The 7,173-nt window shown below is 36.1% G+C and overlaps 1 pseudogene; it reads left to right on the top strand.

The window, feature by feature from the left end:
- Nucleotides 1–4,680: 4,680 nt before the first annotated feature.
- On the top strand, nt 4,681–5,449 carry LOC100599066 (annotated as a pseudogene).
- Nucleotides 5,450–7,173: the final 1,724 nt, after the last annotated feature.

Genomic DNA, 7,173 nt, shown 5'->3' with positions numbered 1-7,173 from the left:
GTTTTATAAAGAGCAGTTCCCCTGCACATGCTGTCTTGCCTGACACCACGTAAGACGTGCCTTTGCTCTCCTTTGCCTTCCGCCATGATTGTAATTCCTCCCCAGCCATGTGGAACTGTGAGTCCATTAAGTCTCTTTTTCTTTATAAATTACTCAGTCTCAGGTATTTCTTCATAGCAGTATGAAAATGTACGAATATACCTCCCTAGTTAGCTATATTCCTAGGTATTTTTTTCTTTTCATGGCAGTTGTGAATGGATGTTTGTTCCTGATTTGGCTCTTGGCTTCACTATTGTTGGTATGTAGGAATGCTAGTGATTTTTGCACATTGACTTTGTACCATGAGACTTTGCTGAATCAGTTTAAGAAGCTTTGGGCTGAGAATGGGGTTTTCTAGATATAGGATCACATTACCTGCAAACAGTTTGGCATCCTGTCTTTCCATTTGGATGCCCTTTATTTCTCTCTCTTGCCTGATTGCCCTGGCCAGAACTTCCAATTCTATGTTGAATAGGAGTGGTGAGAGAGGGCATCCTTGTGCCAGTTTTCAAGGGGAATGCTTCCAGCTTTTGCCCATTCAGTATGATGTTGGTTGTGGGTTTGTCGTATATGGCTCTTATTGTTTTGAGATATGTTCCTTGAGTACCTAGCTTATTGAGAGTTTTTAACATAAATGGATGTTGAATTTTATTGAGAGACTTTTCTGCATCTATTGAGAAAATCGTGTGGTTTTTGTCTTGAGTTCTGTTTATGTATGAATCACATTTATTGATTTGCATATGTTGAAACAACCTTGCATCCTGTGGATGAAGCCAACTTGACTGTGGTGGATAAGCTTTTTGATGCATTACTGGGTTCAGTTTGCAAGTATTTTGTTGAAGAGTTTTGCATCAGTGTTCGTCAAGGATATTGGCCTGAAGTTTTCTGTTTTTGTGCGTCTCTGCAAGGTTTTTGTATCAGGATGATGCTGGCCTCATAGAATGTGTTAGGGAGGAGTCCCTCCTCAATTCTTTGGAATAGTTTCAGTAGGAATGGTACCAGTTCTTCTTCGTACTTCTGGTAGAATTCAGCTGTGAATCTCTTTTGGTCCCGGGCTTTTTCCACTTGGCAGGCTATTCATTACTGCCTCAATTTCAGAACTTGTTATTGTTCTGTTCAGGGATTCGATTTCTTCCTGGTTCTTCCTTGGGAGGGTGTTTGTATCCAGGAATTTATGTATTTCTTCCAGATTTTCTAGTTTATGTACATAGAGGTGTTCATAATATTATCTGACGGTTATTTGTATTTCTGTGGGGTCAGTGTCATTTCTAATTCTGTTTACTTGAATCTTCTCTCTTTTATTCATTAGTCTAGCTAGTGGTCTATCTATGTTATTAATTTTTTCAAATAACAAACTCCTAGATTCTTTGATCTTTTGAATGGTTTTTGTGTTGCTATCTCCTTCAGTTCAAGTCTGATTCTGGTTATTTCTTGTCTTCTGCTAGCTTTGGGATTTGTTTGCTCTTTGTTCTCTAGTTCTTTTAGTGGTGAAACATCATAACTAAAAGAGGTTGAAAATTTTGACATTTTTCTGACTTTTTGATGTAGGCATTTAATGCTATAAATTTCCCCCTTAACACTGCATTAGCTATGTCCCAGAGATTCTGGTATGTTGTCTCTTTGTTCTCATTGCTTTTCAAAAACTTCTTGATTTCTGCCTTAATTTTATGATTTACCCAAAAGTCATTCAGGAGTAGGCTATTCAATTCCCATGTAATTTTATGGTTTTGAGTGAATTCCTTAGTATTGATTTCTAATTTGATTGCTCTGTGGACCAAGAGGCTGTTTGTCGTGATCTCAGTTCTTTTGCATTTGCCAAGGAGTGTTTTACTTCTGATTATATGATTGATTTTAGAGTAAGGGCCATGTGGCCATGAGAAGAATGTACATTTTGTTGTTTTGGGATAGAAAGTTCTATAGATATTCATAAGGTTCAGCTGATGCAGCCACAGCACTTTCTTCTAACAATTCTGTCATTTAATCACCTCAAATCAGAAACATATAGTTCGAACTTTGTTTTGACATACTTTTTCTATTACAGGTTTTTCTCTAATACAGTCATTTACATATTTTAAATACATCTATTCTCAGTACATATGTCTCTGACAAAGGTAATCTTTGATTACATCTTCCTGGGGGAAGTTGGATAAAGACATATCTCAGGATTGAATTAGGAGAAAGAGAAACTTGTGTTTCTGGGTGGACGATGAACGTGCTTGATCATTTTCACTATTCCCCTACCTGATTATTGCCATCAGACACTTCTAGTAGATTTGATATATGTCATGTTTTCTTTCTTTTAGATTTATACTGATAACTCAGTGTTCAAATATCAGTGCAAACCTAGAATCATTGTGCAATTCACTGCTCAAACATTTATTTATTTAAAAATTCCCAGTCCTGATGCTATTACTGTTTTAGAAACAAACCCTGGGCTAGGTGTTCAGGGCATGATGCAGCTCTACTACAGAATGATAATTTAAAGAGCTTTTTGTTTTCTTTCTCTTTGCATGGAGGTAAAGACTTTTCTGGTATTGATAGAAAGTAAAAGTTGTGCCATGTTGACAGTACAGATGAGACAAGGCACGGCATTGACTGTTCCATCTGGTGTTTCTTAAATAGGATAAACTATTCTTAGAGCTCTGTGAAGTGTCTGCTTCATCTCACAAGAGTTGGAAATGACTGGGCCTCTTAGTGAACTCAATAGGTAGAAGATGTGACTTTTAAAGCTAGATGAGAAAAAAGTGGAGACATAAGGCATATGGAGAAGAAATGTCTAGCAAGGGATTCTGTTTCTATGAAAATTCAACAAATAGGAGTTTTTGTTTTGTTTTTTAACAATAATCACAATTCTGTTCCCAATCCCAAAACCTTATTTTTAATAAAAAGCCATATTTGTCCTCTTAAATAATCCTTTTGAGATTATTATTACAATTTATTATTTGCAATGATAAACTCAGCAATCCACAGGTGTTTAGCTGAAATATCAAAGCCACTATCTCTGCATGTGGCTCATAACATTTTTGGCAGCTATTTCTGCAGTAAAGCTTCCTTTCTATCCTCTAGTCTGGGCACTGAAAAAGCTGGTACATTGCAATGGGCCCTGTGTAATTGGATGGCTGTGAAGTTATCTCAGATTATTCTCGTTTTTCTGTTTTACAACATTTTTTGTCTTATTAATTGCTTTTTTCAAGCTAAATGTTAGATAGCACAGGTTTTTGATCAGAAAGTCTTTGGAAATTTTCTTGGGAATCACCATCTTATAACATAAAGTTTAAAAAGCAAGCTTCAAAAGACCAATCCTAGATTGTGATTAACCTGATGAGTCATATTGGCAATCAGATCCAAGAACAGTAGAGTTCAAGTGTAATTTACTTGGTTTCTTATGTCTCCATGTGTTTATGGAAAGGGCTCATTCACTATAGTACCAAAACTTTAAAATAACTAGGAATTACATATTTTTAAAAGACTATAAACCTATACTAGAAGATAGAGAAAATATTGAAAAACAGAAGTATAACAAGATTCTGGTATAGAAGATTCATGTGGTAAATATATCTTTTCCTGAGTGAATCTATAAATTCATTGTAATAATTACAATAAAAACCCCAGAGGGGCTTTAATGTAACTTGACTCTAGAGTTCCTCTGGAACAGAAAGTCTGTAAAATAGTTAAGAAAGTATCAAGAAAAAAATAAATAAGAAAAATACCAATTGTTCTTTTTACATGATTATTGATATTGGTGATTATTTCGTGGACAGTTCAGTTTGCTTTATGAACAACCCATAGGTCTTTTTAAAATTAGTCCAAAAGTTATATTTTTTTCTAGTTCAAGAGATTTATGTCACATTTCACCAGTGCCTTTCTGGATGAATTAATTTTGTACAAGTCAACTCCCCTTAAGGTTTTATTAGTATGATTTTATAAGAACAAGACTGTAGTATGTTTGCCACAAAATAATGCTTTAAAGATTTTATTATTTTTCATTATTTTACACAAAAATCTCTAAGGCTATGAAGTAGTATCAAGTAGTTTTAATAGTAAACTAAATAGTGAAACCGAAGTTAAAATTATTTTTCTAATTTTAAGTAGTCTCTGAATAAACCCATGACCAGGATAAATATTTTGTCATTACAAAAAATAATAAATCAATTTAAAAATGATCATCTGTATATGGTCATGCTTCACTGTAATACAAATTAGTCTATTCCTGGACTCTTAACTCTGTGTCAATAACATCTTACAAGAGGATTCAAGCAGAGAAACAGATGCAAATTTATTGTCTAATTTACACTTAATGAGATGATGGGAGTTGAATCTGTGAACTACTTTTCTTCTTTCATGACCCATGAAAGGAATTCTAAGGAAAGCTGGTGGTTTCAGAACATGATATATTTTGAAAATATTCTATTGTATGGGATCTTGAATTTTATCCTAGACTGCTCCAATGAACTACCTACAAACAGGCCAAGGTAGCACTTGAAATGGATGTTTTACTAAAGATTCTATGTCAAAGTAAAGTTAAATCAAGCTGAGACAGAATGATGTTCTTCTACATTAACTGAGTTTCTGGTGATCACTATTTTGCATTTAGCAGTCTTGGGCTTCTTACAGATTCTTTGTCCTGGGCCCTCACTGAGTATGTTGTTCCAGGGGGTACTTTCTTCTGCTGCGACAGAAGCCCTCTCCCTGAAGAAGGCAGCCCTCCCCAGACCAGGGGTATTGCAGGCAACAAGGAGCTTTCACACAGGGCAGCCATGTCTTGCTCCTCTACCACCTCTTCCTGAATATGGAGAAGTTCATCTTGGGCTGATCCCTGAGGAATTCTTCCATTTTCTTTATCCTAAAACTGGTATAACAGGACCTTATGTGTTTGGAACTGGACTTATGTTGTATGCTCTTTCCAAAGAAATATATGTGATTACCCCAGAGATCTTCTCTACCATATCAGTAGTAGAGTTACTTATCTTTGTAATTAAAAAATACGGTGCCTTTGTTGGAGAATTTGCTGATAAACTGAATGAGCAAAAAAAAAAAAAAATTGCCCGACTAGAAGAGGTGAAGGATGCTTCCATCAAACAAATCCAGGATACCATTGATTTGGAGAAGTCACAGCAGGCTGTGGGTCACAAGTGCCATTACCTTTTTGATGCCAAGAGGAATAACATTGCTATGACTTTGGAGAATACTCTTCAGGAATGGCTGCATCGAGTATAAAAGGAGGTAAAGAATCACCTGTACTATCATATCTCTGTGCAGGTTATGATGTGTTGAAAGGAACAAGAGCACACGATAAACTGGGTGGAAAAGCATGTGGTAGCGAAGCAAATGGTGCAGAGCACAGCTAGAAAAGAAAATTGCCAAGTACCTTGCTGATCAAAAGTTGTTCATAAAGAAGGCTCAAGCTTGAGCAGTCATGTAAATTTATCTATCCCAATTGAGACAGCTAAAAACCCTTGACCTACTAAATGGAAACTAGTCTATGTGACGAAATCTTTCTGTATTGCTGTCTACTGAAGTTATGGTTTACCCTGCCTAAACATAAAAAGTTTGAGTTTCCTATGCTGAGAGAACTAAATCTATTGGCCAGTCAGATGTTTCTCATCCTCCTTACTCCACATTTTGAGTTGTTCTATGATCACTTTTAAATAAGTAGTTTGCCTTTATTAAAACTGTCTAGTTAAAGATTATCAAGCTATAGTTTAAATTTGTAATGAACTCCACCATATTGTAATAAAGTAACAGTTGGGAAAAAAAGGAAGCAATCTTGGGATATAGAAAGAATGTTCCAACCGTCTTGTGAGGCTCAGTTTTGTGAGTAAAAGACAGCTGATGAGGCTGGATATAGAATTGGGATTTGGGCCAGATTTACAGATAAGAGGAACTGAAATGACTATATTTAATAATTTATTCAAAACTATTTATTGAGTGCCTCTGATGGGCCATGCATCTTGTTGGATGTAAGGATACAGTGATGAACAAGATCAGCAGGGCCACATATTCCAGGAGCTTATTATTCAGTTGATGGGGAAAGGCATACTCTATTTCGTGTGAAAATTCCTTGTAATGTTGAAATAGGGTAATATCTGTAAAGAGTGTGACAAGCTGTATTTGCTCAATAAACATTATTTTTTTCCCTTCTGCTTTGCATCTTTTTGTACTGGATATCTATTTGTGATCAGTTGCCAAGAAGATTTAGCATTCATGCAACTTTCTTTTTGACTGCTGATTGAATGTAGGTCATGAACTTATCAGTGATGTAGAGAAAAAGATGACTACACAGTGTACTCTGTAACTCATGAGCAAATAAAAGAGAGAAGCATGTGTCCATAGTGGGAAAGCAGCCATTTCAAAGGTAGACATCCAGATAAGTCATGGGATAATTCAGAGGTTAGAAGAAAGTGGTTCAGAATCTCTCCCCACTCGATCAATTGATTATAAGTGATACAGATCCCCTTGCTAATATCATAGTGGTATCCTTGGAAACTCATAGTTCTGATGAGAATGATAGGAGCCAAATTTCAAGTTATTGGGTTATTTAGATTCACCTCCAGGGTCTTCCATCCTTTCTGAGAAAGCATCACTTTAAGGAGAAATGGAAAATGAGAGATTATTGTCAGAGAATGACTGCAGGCTCTTTAAGCCAGTGACGATGTCTGTGCAAGGTAGGGTTGGCTAGGCTAGCAGGTAGATTCAAGATGCACTAGATTAAAAGGCAGTAAAATCTTTCAAGCAGCCATTTAAACCACACTGTTCTAGACTTATTCCAACAATTACTGTTAAAGACTTAGCAAGTTCTGCTACATTAACTCTTTGACCTGGTTCACTTCTGCTATGCAATACACCCCTTATGAACTGCTTGATAGCTCTGGACCAAAGGCTGTGCCTCCTTGACCTGGGCTTATCCTTATGTTGCACATGAAAGAACTGATTTGTCTTACAGTGTCAATGTCTTCATTCCTTATTCACTTAACAACATTGGCTTTATCGAGTACTAACCACGTGTCAGATATTCTTCTAGACACCAAGGATACAGCAGCGAAAGAAACAGACAAAAACACCTGCCTTTGTGGATATGATTTTGTATTGTGTGTGGTTTGGGATAGGGAGAAATACATAAACATAAAAGTTAAA

The sequence above is a fragment of the Nomascus leucogenys genome, chromosome 17, assembly GCF_006542625.1.
Source record: "Nomascus leucogenys isolate Asia chromosome 17, Asia_NLE_v1, whole genome shotgun sequence".
Classification (NCBI taxonomy): Eukaryota; Metazoa; Chordata; class Mammalia; order Primates; family Hylobatidae; genus Nomascus; species Nomascus leucogenys.
Note: the sequence above shows the minus strand (reverse complement) of the source record. Positions and strands in the feature narration are given on the sequence as shown.